The sequence below is a fragment of the Nyctibius grandis genome, chromosome 8 (genome assembly GCF_013368605.1).
Source record: "Nyctibius grandis isolate bNycGra1 chromosome 8, bNycGra1.pri, whole genome shotgun sequence".
In the NCBI taxonomy this organism is placed as follows: domain Eukaryota; kingdom Metazoa; phylum Chordata; class Aves; order Nyctibiiformes; family Nyctibiidae; genus Nyctibius; species Nyctibius grandis.
The window spans coordinates 49,616,386-49,629,891 of NC_090665.1; the positions used below are offsets into that span (position 1 = coordinate 49,616,386).

Below are 13,506 nucleotides of genomic sequence, written 5' to 3' on the forward strand. Positions count from 1 at the left end.
GCATGTCTGGGAGGAGAAAGTGTGAGCATTCAGAGAGCAAAAAGAAAGGTAAATACTCTCTACTCTACCCTGGTGAGACCTCACCTGGAGTATTGCGGTCAGTTCTGGGCTCTCCAGTTCAAGAGGGACAGAGATCTACTGGAGAGAGTCCAACGGAGGGCTACGAGGATGATGAAGGGACTGGAGCACCTGCCTTAGGAGGAAAGGTTGAGAGCCCTGGGGCTTTTTAGTCTGGAGAAGGGAAGACTGAGAGGGGATGTGATTAATGTGTATGAATAGATGAGGGCTGGGTGTCAAGAGGAAAGGGGCAACCTCTTGTCACTTGTGCCCTGCGACAGGACAAGGGGCAATGGATGCAAGCTGGAGCACAGGAAGCTCAACCTCAACATGAGGAAGAACTTCTTTACTGTAGGGGTTACAGAGCACTGGAACAGGCTCCCCAGAGAGGTTGTGGAGTCTCCTTCTCTGGAGACTTTCAAGCCCCGTCTGGATGCGTTCCTGTGTGACCTGCCCTAGATTGGTCCTGCTCTGGCAGGGGTTGGACTCGATGATCTCCAGAGGTCCCTTCCAACCCCTGACACTCTGTGATTCTATGATTCTATGGTTAGTCTTCTGGCTGTGCAACCATCAACCTCCTTCCTTCCCACCTTTCTTGCTCTAAACAACCCTGTCATTAGTCTCTCCGTACATGGCGTTGTGGTTGGATTAACGCTGTGCAGGAGGACACACATTGAACACGCGGATAAAGGTGACTCTGGTGCTCAGGTGATGGGTGACACCAGCCTGGGCCAAGCCTTTCCCCAGCAGCCCTGGGAGAGCCCGGGTGAGCCGGTGCCCAAGCGTGGGGCCAGCGCTGCCGCCCCCCCTCCTGGTGTTAATTGGGTCTGGCTAATTGGGTACATAATGAGTCTCAGCTCGTTCTTAGTGGAGTCAATAGCGGGTCTGGGACCAACATGTCACGCTGCTTCTCCTGTTTTAATTTCCATTGATACTTTGCTTCATTTAAAGGCGGCTCCTTACTTCAAATGACTCCTGATCAAAGGGTGAGTCGTCTGTGCCGGGTTCGCTGCATGCACAAGCAGGCACATCGTTCTTCATCAGCTGCCTTGGGACGCTCCTCGCATAACGATCTCGTTGTTGGTTAACCGCACCGGGCTCTTCTCGCCGCTTCCCAAAGAACTTCATCTCGGGCAGACAGAGATCCGTGGCTGCCTATTGTAGGGAAAGAAGTTACATATTAAAAACCGTCAGTACTGTGAATTCAGCAAAGATGAATAAGAAGTTGCAATATTAAAAAGTGCCACTGCTGTAAATACAGCAAAGATGAATAATTGAAATGATTTATAGTCCCATTACAGAAACTATAAGTTACGTGCACATGTGCAGCTAATGGTCACACCGACCATAAATAACTTTTCAGTGTGTTGCCTTATCTGGGCTGTCTGTGAAGGCGGGAGAGAAAATATGAGATGATAAATGTGTTTGTGATGCCCTCAGAGCCTTATCAGTTTAAAGAACCTTGAGGTGGAACGTTCCCGGTTACGGGTCAGGCCCTGCAAGGTGATGGCTCTTCATTAGGGGCAGATGGAAGCTGGATGTGCCTCAGAATTGCAGTTTTCTGTTCAAATTCTCTTTGCACGTCCATGGAGGTTTTTTTCCTTCCTCTTGCACCAACAACCATCTCGTATCTTAAAGGGAGAACATGGGTATGCTGAAAAAATCAGCACAGTGTAATCTGAGGCCAACGATTAAATCGCATCAATACCTGCACAGAAAAAACCAAACCAAACCCAGGAAGAGGAAGAAAAGCCCACGATGTCAGAGAGATGTTTGAGGAACAGGAGCAGAGCCCTGAAGTCACTGATACGACTGCCCAGATGCCACGCGAGGGATGAATACACTGAGCCCAGGCTTGGGCTGCCTGGGTTTGGCGCAGACCCATCCGTGGGGCAGGATGATGCAGGGCTGCACATCCCGCTTGCCCCAGGGGATGAGTAACACGAAGTGCTTCGGGGCAGAGGCTCAGCACAGCGGGTGTCCCCCTGCCAGGATCCCCACTGCGGTCCTCATTCGGCTTCTAAAGCGAGAGCAGGATGAGTCAGAAATCATCTCAGAGCAGTTTATTACCCAAGATGTTAAATCTGTTGACTCACATAACTAAACCCTCAATTTAACAACTACGACATAATTTCCCTATTATCAGATACGTTGTGCCACATCCTAAATCACCAGACAGTGTAACTGGAGTGTACGGATGCTCCTCAGAATCCTTTCAAAGCTTTTAGCACAAAAATTAGCAAACAAACAAACAAACCCCACCAAAACCGGTTGTGTTTATCACGGCAGAGGCAGGATGTCAGGAGGAAAGACAGACCCTTGGTCTGCAGCTGAAGGTGCAGGGCTGCTCTAGGTGAGACGAGAGTTGTCTGCTCTTTGAAAGCATTAATTCTGGATGCACGCTCCCGTTTCTCACATTGTTGCATAAAACGAGCCTTCCCCTGCGCCGGTAGCCAACCTTTCAGAGATAGACTTCTACCTGTCAGAGGAGCAAAGCCCACGACAGCCCCTCAGCAGATGTGTTATGGTCTTTCCCAGCACCAGCCAATTTCTGGAGAGAGATGCCTGAAGGCGTCTTGTGAAACGCCCGTGTCTGTCAGTCGGGAGCCTTTGGCTCTGACGTGCTGCGGATGGGGAATGCTACCTACAGGGGAAGCTCCAAAGGCAGCCCCCCACCCAGCTGTGGGGTGCTCGTTAATGAAATCACGTAGATGGCTTCTCCCCTGGCAGAGACCAACACTCGTGCTGCTGTGATGAGGTTTATAGCTGCCGTCCAGGCTGCAGCCACGTACGAGGGAAATTGTCCTCAGCACCAGAACGTGCCATCTAGTGCCAAGCCAAGGGTTGGGAGATGCTGGAGAGCTGTAGGCCTCCAGGTAATCAACTGGGACAGGTCTGTGACTGCAATACTGGATGGAGGTGTTTAAATCAGTTTGAAACGAGCTCTCCTGGACCAAAGCTGGCAGCACGGCACACAGAGGAGCTCCTTGGCCCCTGTCTGAGCTGCCCACCAGGTTCTGGCTTGGCTTGAAGGTGGCGTTGGTGTGTCTGCTGCCTCCCAGCCCCAACGGACCGGCTGCTCGCAGGACATGGGGCAGCCACGCCAAAATCCTCCTCTGCGGACCTCGAGGCACGGCCATGTGCTAAGTGGTACCTACAGGGTGAAAGCCGATGCCAAGGAAGTCAATGCAAAAGTCATGAGGCTCCTTATGGGACCTGAGACCCACAAATGCCCGGGGAACCCCATGTACAGTGACACGAACAGCAGCCTTGACCCCTGTGCGAGGGGGGGGAACTGCCTCCATCGCTGCTGGGTGCTGGCGGTGTTTTCCTGCCTCTGAAGGTACATTTTTTGTGTGTAGCAGACAGCAGCCTTGAAAAATGTTTGTTTTCAGCATGTATTCTGCTACCTGGCATAGAAGAGTCAAAGATTAAGATCAAGAGAATATCATATCATGAATAATTTAGTCAGTAAATTTAGCATCTTATTCTGTGGAGGCTATTTGGAAGGAAATATGAGTGCCCTGGTATTTATGCTACACACAAATGCATTTGAAAAGATGTTCTCAAAACATTCAGTCATTGGTTTGATCATGAATAGTCAAAATTAATACTGGTCAAACGGCTCACCCACTTTTCCTTCCCTCTGAATGAGGTGTGAGGGCATCTCCCATACACACACTTTGGAAAGAAAATTTAGGGACTGGCTGTCGTTAGGTTTAGCCTTAACAAGGGGTGACGCACGAACGAGCTGTCGTTGGAGCAGCTGGGTGAGAGAAACCTGGATCTGTACTGCTTCCCCCTCTGCTCCTTTGTTTATACCCAAGAGTGCGTTGCTAAAGCGCCGAGCGGGTGCGTTGGCTTCCCCAGCCGGGTTCACGTGGGGTGTGAGGGACGTGAGAGAGTCCTCACGTGGGAGGAATAATAATAATTAACAGGGACGGTGATGAACCCAGCAGAGACACAAACTGATGAGCGTTTGACAGCGCAGGCAACACAGCAGCCCGGACCTCTGCTTGTGGGAGACTAGTGTGTGCTCTCCCAGAGGTTACCCACTCGTTACCAGTGTCTGCTTTTCCCAGGCACTCGCTGCTCCCGAGCCCGCGCTCTCTGCGCACACCTCGGGCTGTGCTGTACACTCTGGTTTCCATCTTTGACGTGGCGTAATGAATTGGAAGAGAAGGATTTATTGGGTCTGTTTATGTGTTGTAAGCTTTGCCTTTTCGTTAAATCTGTTGAGTTTTGCACAGGCCGATGGGGAATAAAGGTCTGAGGAGCCCAGAGCACTGATGCCTCCGCCTGCAGGTTCTGCCTCACCTCTGCGATGATCCCGGTGAGCTCCCGGGCTTGGCCCACACACGGCCCCACGCCAGTTAAGAAGCTCCAAAATCCTCCGTGCTCGGTGCTGAATTTGGGGAGCATCTGCTCCGGGAGCGCGGGCACACGGGGGGCCCACGCAGCAGGAAGGGAAGGAAACCAAAATGCTTCACACAAACACTTCCCATCCTATTTACGGCATATTTTTTTGTTATTTTTTTTTTTCAGCATGTGTTTTCTGTGGATGTAGGACCAAGTCATGAGCTTCACAGTTTGACCACGATCCCCTCACTCACTCGCTGCCGCGACCACCTTCAGAAATTGCAACCCGCCTATTTGTTTAGAAACAACAATACCCTATCAAAGTTTCACCAATTCATCATGAAATCGATTAAGCAGTGTAAGGAACGTGGTGTTTCAGAACATTAGAAAAATATTAGAAAGAAAATTAAAGCATTACAGGATTAGGGCTTATCTGTTTGACTGGGAGTGTGCTATAATTCAATTAAATCAGCGGTTTCACAGTGATTAGTGCCAGCGCTATCCATCTTCCCCTGCTGGTGTTTTCACAGTGCAGTCCCACGCTGTTCATCAGGAGTTCAGCTTTTTGATGCGGATGCTGTCAAAGGGCTCAGCTTTATATGCCAGGAGGGCACCCTCCATTCACAAGGGTCCCTCTTCTTCATCCTCATCCGACACAGAATCACAGAATCAACCAGGTTGGAAGAGCCCTCTGGGATCATCGAGTCCAACCATTGCCCTGACACCACCATGGCAACTAGACCAGGGCACTAAGTGCCATGGCCAGGCTTTTCTTAAACCCCTCCAGAGATGGTGACTCCACCACCTCCCTGGGCAGCCCCTTCCAACGGCTAATGACCCTTGCTGAGAAGAAATGCTTCCTAATGTCCAACCTGAACCTCCCTGACACGTCTCTGAGCAGCTTCTCTCCCACAGTCCCCATCTTCGTGACTCTCAGAATTCCCCACCATCATTTATTTTTCCCTCATACGAAGCACAGCAGTATTTGTTTCACTTTATTGATGATGAAGTGTTCTCTGTTCATTTTTATTATTGTTATGTATCGATATTTCGTTTCCATGGAAAATCCAATCCGTGGCAGTAAAATTATATTAGGGATATAGAGAATATTGAATTACAATGTGGAGCAGGGGGACGGCAGCCTTGGGTGTCTCATTTTAAGGCCATGTTGCTCTGTATTTGCACGGCTGATGGTGCATGCACGCGCTGTTGGCAGCACCGATGGACCCCCAGGAACTCAGGGGAAAAAAAAGGGTATAAATTTTCAGGGCTATCTGAGCCAGGCTATTCCTGACTTAAGCAGATACCAGCAAGTCTTAATGTGTACGACAATATAGTTCTGAAAAAGGAAAACACACAGCTGAGATCTCCATCATCTGCTCATTCATTTGAATCCGCATTCTCATGTATTTCTCACAGTATTAATAAACCTGAAGAGGTGAAGCTGGAAAGGCAGCAGAAGCTCCACGGTTTCTGGCTGAAACCCTGGGGAGGGCGGCAGCGGCGGGGCAGGGGGGCACGGGGCTCCCCTGCCCATCCCACCCCGGGATATATATATATAAATCACACCTTTAATCCTGTTTTGTTGTTCCATAAAGACGGGGCATAACGCACCTTGTTTGAACAGGGGAAATTATGCTTTGACACAAGTGACAGCAATTCTGTCTGTCACAAAAGTATTTCAGAGAGAGAGAGAGAGAGAGACAGAGTTCTGATAAAATAATACTCGGTGAAGGAATTTCATTGTTCTTAGACCTTCCGCTGAGGAAAAAATGAGCCACACGATTTACCACTTCTGAAGCAAAAGCACTACCAAAGCGTCCCCAGTGTGCCCAGTGTCCCCAGCGTGCCCAGCGTGCTGGGAAGGGGCATGCCCCCGCAGCATGCCACTCGCCCACACAGCGCCGTGCCCGCACCGACAGACACTGTCCATCCCGCTGCCCACGTGAGACTCGTTCTCCAGCACCTCCAGAGGGGGTATCGTGGAGCCTGTAAAAACGCCTTTTCCTTTTCCTAATTTAAGTATTCAGCTCAGTATTCAACACCAAAAGGCTACAGGAAGCAAACCGTGACATTTAATTAATATGTTCCATCTGCTTTTTAGCACTGCTTTAATTATAAATGGTTAATTTAGTCCCGGGGTGAATTGCTCCCAGCCAGAGAAGCCGGCCAGCGCCCTGCACACCCCCACAGCGACGCAGGGTCCCTTCCTGCGCCGAAACCTGGAAAAGCCATGAAACCACCTCGGGCTGGAGCCGTTTGAGGTGAAATCAGCTTCCCCCAGTCCCCGGGGAAATATTAAAGAGCTCCCATGACTCCTGCTCAAAGCGCCCGCCCGCTGAACGCTGCTGCGTGCGGGCGATGCTCCGGGCTGAGCCGTCCCCAGCTCGCCCACGGGCACATCGGCTGTAAAAAGAGACTTAAGCTAAACTTAAATTCAAAAGCCGTTTACAGCTTCAGCACCCTTATTTTTTCTTCCTTCCTGCTCCATCTGAAATATTTCCTTTTGATATTTTAATTTCTCTCGGGCTGACTTTAAGGGAAATAGTTGGGTTGGAACAGATGGTTGTCAGCAAACCAACGCCTGCGAAGCACAATTGAGAATTAGTGTACAGCAACCTCAGACTTGGCACCAGCCGAATCCTCTTGATATAATTGTCAAAAGAAATCTGGCGGGGAAATTTTTTGGAATAATATTTTCAAAATTTAAATGACTGAATCTTTAAACAAACACAATACACTTCATTTGAGTGTATGCAAGCGGTAATGGAAACCTCCGAGGGCGATTCCCGAGCGGTCGTGCATCACCCCCAGACCGGCTGTTCACGGCTCTGGAGGAGCTGGGTCAGCCGTGAGCAGCAGGACGCATCGCCCACGGCGCTGGGGGCACCAGGAGAACATTGAACGAGTAACCAACCTCTTACAATTTTTTAATTGCCAGGTCTACCCACACTGCCAGCACCACCACCACCAACAGCACCACCAGTGCCGGCTGCCACCCGAGATCTGCCTGGCAGCCCTGCAGTGCAGACCCAGGCAGGTAAGTGCCATCTGACACAAGCCACCTCAATCTTCCAATACAAAACCGTTCATTGCTGGGCTTTTATTAAAAGTTTCTTTTCTGTTTTCTTTTTACAGAGAGAACTTGATTACTGCGGCACAAATTTCCTGTGTGGCCCTATTAGACATTTTTGTTGAGAAGACAAAGTCGTCTGTAAATGGTTACTTACTCAGTGAGGAGAGCACTGGGTTTTCTCACAGCAGAAGCGTGTCCCAGGTTGAACCTTTTGCTCTTTTGATCTTCAGCTGTTATCGCTTTCTTTATGGATGAGGAGGTGCTTTCCCAGGAACACAGTGTGAATTTATTCCAGGCTGCGAAAATAATTACAGATGAAGAGCATGAGCACACGGGAAAAAAAAATTCTCTTCTGGTTTCACTTTTCCATTTAAATATGGTATTTTTTTAAAAAAAAAGAAAAGAAACTTAAAAAATTTCAGATGGCAAAACCAGCAGCCCCGAAGAGATCTGGGAGCGCCTCTCCACAGCCTTGGGCTGTCCCTGGGGGGGCTGCCACCGGGAGGGACGCCAGGGCTGCCCGCAGGAAACCTCGGCTTCTCTGCTCTAGGTTTGGGAATGGGCACAACACCGTCAACACGTGACAAAAGCTGGTGTGAGAGAACGTCAGGTCTGCACCTCGTAAAAGAGGGGAGGTGCTGGGACACAAGGGCCCAGTCCCTCCTCCCCCACCGTGGCCAGAGGGATGCTGAGTGACCGGTAACGAGCTGCACTCCGCAGACGAGATGGAGATGACTTCTTGGAAGATCCATAGAATGTATCTGTGATGCCTCCATTAACACTATTGCCAGGTAAATAACTCAAACAACCCACCTAATTGTTACACGTGTCACTTTGACAACTTTCCTAATATGATACTCATGAGGAAACTAACACCCTGCGCTGTCCCCTTTGCCTAATTAGCAGACAAAAGGCCATCCATCAGGCAGTGACGGGCGGTGTGTGATGGGGTCAGGGTAATCCATCACTGCCCGCATGCCTCACAGAATCACAGAATCAATGAGGTTGGAAGAGCCCTCTGGGATCATCGAGTCCAACCATTGCCCTGACACCACCATGTCAACTAGACCAGGGCACTAAGTGCCATGTCCAGGCTTTTCTTAAACCCCTCCAGAGATGGGGACTCCACCACCTCCCTGGGCAGCCCCTTCCAATGGCTAATGACCCTTGCTGAGAAGAAATGCTTCCTAATGTCCAACCTGACCCTCCCCTGGCCAACCTTGAGGCTGTGTCCTCTTGTCCTATCGCTAGCTGCCCGGCAGAAGAGGCCGACTCCCTTGCCAATTCACCGCCACATCCCCAATACATGGCCAGCGCTCGCTGCTTTTTAGCTTTTTCTCTTCAATCTGGCACGAAGCACACTGCTAACTTCAGTGTGTTTTCCCAGATTGCATTATCTAACCATTGTCTACAAACCCATGAAATTAAATCTAACCTTCAGGGTAATGTTTGCGATTTCCATTAGTAATGATCATTAATCCATAGGTTTGGGGTTGAGCACTTTTAATCATCAGAGGAAAGATGACTTTTTGTTGCAACAGGAAGCAACCCGTGAAAATAAAAACAATATGACAGCCAAAATGGATAATTTAGCGACTGCTAAACTCATCTGTGGGGCCAGAGCCCAGCTTAGCGTAAATAACACCCACTGTGGAGTGCCTCGGGGCGGGTGTTGGCCAGCCCTCGGGGTGCCAGCGATGCGTTAGCGTACAGCACGCAGGGCACGAGCCAGACCCCGTCCCAGTGCCCCGCGATGTGCCTGGTGCAGCTGCCCCTACCTTCACCCCCTCGCACAGGGGAGTTCTGTTCTTCTGGAACCTCGTTAGTTTGCAGGATGCAGCTCGTGGCTCTGCTGTAGCCATGGGGTGAGCAGGACAAGGACCGCTGTCCTCTGCTGCTGTCCTCTAGCAAAGGGCTGGCTTGTGGCTAAGCCTGCGAGCAAGATGCTGTGCTAGCTGCAAAAGATGGGGAAAAACTAATCAAATTAGATGAATCTGTCATTTTTAATAAAGGAATAAACCCCACATATTCTTTCAGTAAATTCATTAGGTTAGAGTGGGATCTTCTCCAGAGCTTTTCCAGCTGCTGAGGTTGGAGTGGGATCTTCTCCAGAGCTTTTCCAGGTGCTGAGGTCAGACTAACAGGTCTGTAGTTTCTTGGGTCTTCCTTCTGCCCTTGTAAATTCTCACTCCTGCTGCATTCCTGGGCATTGCCTCCTTCCTACCAGCACACTCCTCCTCTTTTCCACACCTACACCCCAGACTGGGCTCCACGGAGCGGGATGTCCACATGAGCCCCCCGCCGCAGCTAACCCGCGTGGCTGAGCTATTGCCACCCAGGCTATTAGCACTCGATGATGTATGTCCCCTGCAACGCAGTATTGTGTTAAGGAGAGATCCCTATGGCAACTTGCTAGAAACACACCAAAGAACGATGGCTTCCTGGGTTTGATTACATTTTTAGATCAGTTAACTGTTTTTAATCCATTTAATTTCTGAGGCATTACTGGATATAAGGCAATTTTTCAAAGTGCCTGGGGCAGTAAATCAAATTATTTTAGGAAACCTGTTTTGTGACAGTTACCTTCAGTCAGCAAAGTCATCATCTCCCATGGCAATTTTCTTTAAGACTTATGCTACATAAAACCGCTTTGCTTGGCATTAACTGCACTATAGAACTGAAGAACTCGTTAGTGATGACACCTCACATGAGTTTTTCCATTATTATTTCTGTGCCTGACAACTGGTCATTGGTTACCAGAACCAATATTTACCCTTTTTAAGCACAGATACTAATATAATTTCTCCTCCTTAGGAATTGACCCATTGTTCCAGGGTTTGTTAAAAATTATTAATGGCTTAGAGTATTCGACTAAATTAATTTAATTCTCCTACGTACAAGCTGTCTGATCATGTCAATGCGAGCGTTTCTAAGCGTCACTGTCCCTAAGTAGGTAAGACAGGATTCTGATTGCTACTGAGATGTGTAGATAATTTCTTTCCCTTGTTCTTATTTTACCAACCAGCACCTTCAGCTCTCACGCTCTCCTCCGTTCCCCGAGGACCCGCTCGCGCTCGCTGCTGCCCGTACCCCCGCTGCTGTTTCTGTTGTGCCCAAGTGGTTGCTAAAGCTTTCCTGTTATTTTCCAAGAGTTCAGCATTGTCACCTGTGTGCTGAGGATCATCTGCTATGTCTTGAAGCCTTAACTCTCTGTGTTCAGCTGTGCTGTGTCTCATACGCACCGTGTTTACCCCCTCCACATCTCTGCCTTTCCCTCAGGAGATGATAGGATGGAACAGCACCACGATGCACCTCGTTGTCAATATGTTTTGCTGGAAAGGTGACTAAGTGTATCTGTAGATAATGTCTCGGAAAGCAAGCAAAAACTCAGGAGAAAGAAAACCAATTTTCTCTGGAAAACAATATGACTTTCTCATTAAAAGCTGCGCTCAGGCTGCCCGCTGAGTGCTACAGTTATCCAGGCTGGGAAACGCCCAGTTGCTGCCTGCGAATCCCTTCTGTCTCCTTCGACATCTTCAACTTAAAATCTTCTTTATTCTTTTCCAGCAGTTCTTTTTCAGCATCACCTTTTCTGGCAGCCGGACCAGAGACCAGGTAACGAGTTGGAAGCTTTCCAGATGGCAGTCCCTCGATCCCGCTTCGCCGGACTCTCGGATGGAGCCTGCAGCGTCACCCAGACCAAGACCCCAGGCAATCCCACGCCCCACCACGATGCTCTCCATGGGGGCTTACGTGGTTTGAGCTACACCTACCTTACCAGTCACTGCAAAGCGACTTACAATGGATTAAGCTGGCAAAATGGAAGAGGAAAAGAGAGGTCACAGCGCTGACTTGCCACCCCCCACGGCAGGCGTGTTGGCTCCAGCCACACAGCACAACAGCTCCCCGTGCAGAGAAGGGGGGAACAGAGAGGAAAATGGCACAGGATTTATGTGCACAACCTACCAACTAATGCCCTATACTATAAAAACAACACTCAGGGTTATATTGCATACTCACAATCAGGGCATTCAGAAACTCCCATGGCTCTTTTGGCTTGATGTTCTAGGCATCAGCTCATCGGCAGAGAAGTGTTTGCCTACTTAGTACAAACATACTCTGTGACTAAACTGCGCTCACAGCAGGCTGAAATATTGGCAACAGCATCATGCAAATGTCCTTTATCTTTTGCTATAAATTCAGAATTCTTTAAATTATTCATTAAGGTCCATAAATCTCTAGATAAAATCAGGTGTTGTTATTGCTGAAAGAAACCCAGGTGATTTTGTGAAGCAAACACATGCAAAGGGCAGTCTGAGAGACAGCTGATGACAGAGGTGTCTAAACTAACTGATCCTGAGTAAACTGGGCCTTGAGAGAGTGAATGAGTTCAGCCCTGAATCTCACAGCCGCACTCAGAGGGTGCAGGCCGAGCTGGATCAAAAGCCAGAGCAAATCTTGTCACTAGCCCCTGTGAAGTGAAACCAATGAGATTTACACAGCTCTGCTTCAGGGCTTTTATGTGTGTAAAATCTCAGCCATAACATGGCACTGATGTCTTTTTCTTCTTCATTTAGTTTTCATGGTTTTCTTTTAAAAATATAAATACATTGAAATAAAAGGAAAAACATGCACAAGCAATGGTAAAATACAGAATAGGAGGCCAGAAATCACACACGTCTAACTAACGAGTCAGCATTCCCTTCTGCACCGGTGGAGGACCCAAAGAAGCAGCTTCTGCTGGTCCCTCCCTGCCACGTCTCTGGCTCTGCCTTTCCCTGGTGTCAAGCTGATGAGTTAGGAGAAGGAGGCAGGACTCTGACAGATCTTCAGGCTTTAAGATTAAATGCTTGAAAATTCAGCAAATAAAATACATTTGAAGAAATACAGCAAAAAAAAAAAATAAACTTGAAGAAAAATGATCATTTCCCCATGCATTAATATTAATACTGGAGTGCAGAAACTTCAAACGAAAGATCCTCATCAGGACTTAAAGCACAAAGCTTTACAGCTGCTCCGGAGAGGCTAAAGCTGGTATAAACAGCCCCACTGCAAAGAGCAACCATCTCGGCTGACAAAGCCTGTTTGCATGTTATATAAAACCTTTTTTTTCCTGATTTTGTTTTAATCTATTTCTTATTCTACGAGGAACACCTGAAAACAGTGATAACAATTTACTGACAGCTAAGGAAATGTATATATATTTTAAGAGTGTTCAACCCTCCCCTGTTTGGAGCTCAATGGCCAACACGGCAGGTCTGTGTGGGTGCAGCGAGATGGTGGAAACGAGGAACGGAGCTGGTCTGCTCCAGTCCCATTGCCTCTACCAAAGGCTTTTATGGTTTGCTGCAGCCCAACTACCTCTTCACTCTGTTTCATATATCTTTTAGCTCTGGATGGCAAAAAGGCAGCTGAAGTGGTGTTTTGATTGAAAAGTTCTTCATTAACCACTGTGGTGGTAATGAATGCAAATTTCCGTGTTGCCAAAGCATCGTACCTGACGGTGGGGGCTGTGTGGTTCTGCGGTGTGTCATCAACAGCAGACAAGGTACTGATTTGGTCAATGACTTAATTTCACCATTACTTTAATCTAACCTAATAGTCTGCTTTCCAAAAGAGCTTTTGGTTGGGGCGTTTGTCACACACAAGTTGCTCTGCTTTTCTTCCCCTGAACCGAAAATAAAGCAGTGACTAAGCTGCAGCTACTGGGCTGCAGAGAGCACCATGTTTGCCAAAAAGCGGGGGGCTGGAGCTCAGAAGGAGAGGACCCGTCCTCCAGCCCTCGGTCCCTGCGGGCAGCACCCGTGGGTGCCGGTCAGGCTGGCCGCCTTCGCCTGCGCATCCCGTAAGCGCTGCTTGGCACAAGGCTGTCAGGCTCACCCTCCTTCCAGCTGTCCCTCCCCTGCCAAAATTAGTGGCAGACTGCAACGCTCTGGTTTCATCTGCTCTAAATGCAGAGTTATAAACGGACAGATAACGGCAAAAGCATGGATTTCATTAGCTTTCGTGCAGCC

The 13,506-nt window shown here is 48.8% G+C and overlaps 1 long non-coding RNA gene across 1 annotated transcript in view; it reads right to left on the reverse strand.

Annotated features, from left to right (window-relative positions):
* Positions 1-1,002: 1,002 nt before the first annotated feature.
* LOC137666831 (uncharacterized) overlaps positions 1,003-13,506 on the reverse strand; it is a 108,466-nt gene continuing 95,962 nt past the window's right edge. The window contains exons 2-4 of the long non-coding RNA XR_011048703.1: positions 9,271-9,447; positions 7,647-7,788; positions 1,003-1,212 (exon numbers count right to left, since the gene is read on the reverse strand). This is a non-coding gene — a long non-coding RNA (uncharacterized lncRNA). The remainder of the gene's footprint in view (positions 1,213-7,646; positions 7,789-9,270; positions 9,448-13,506) is intronic.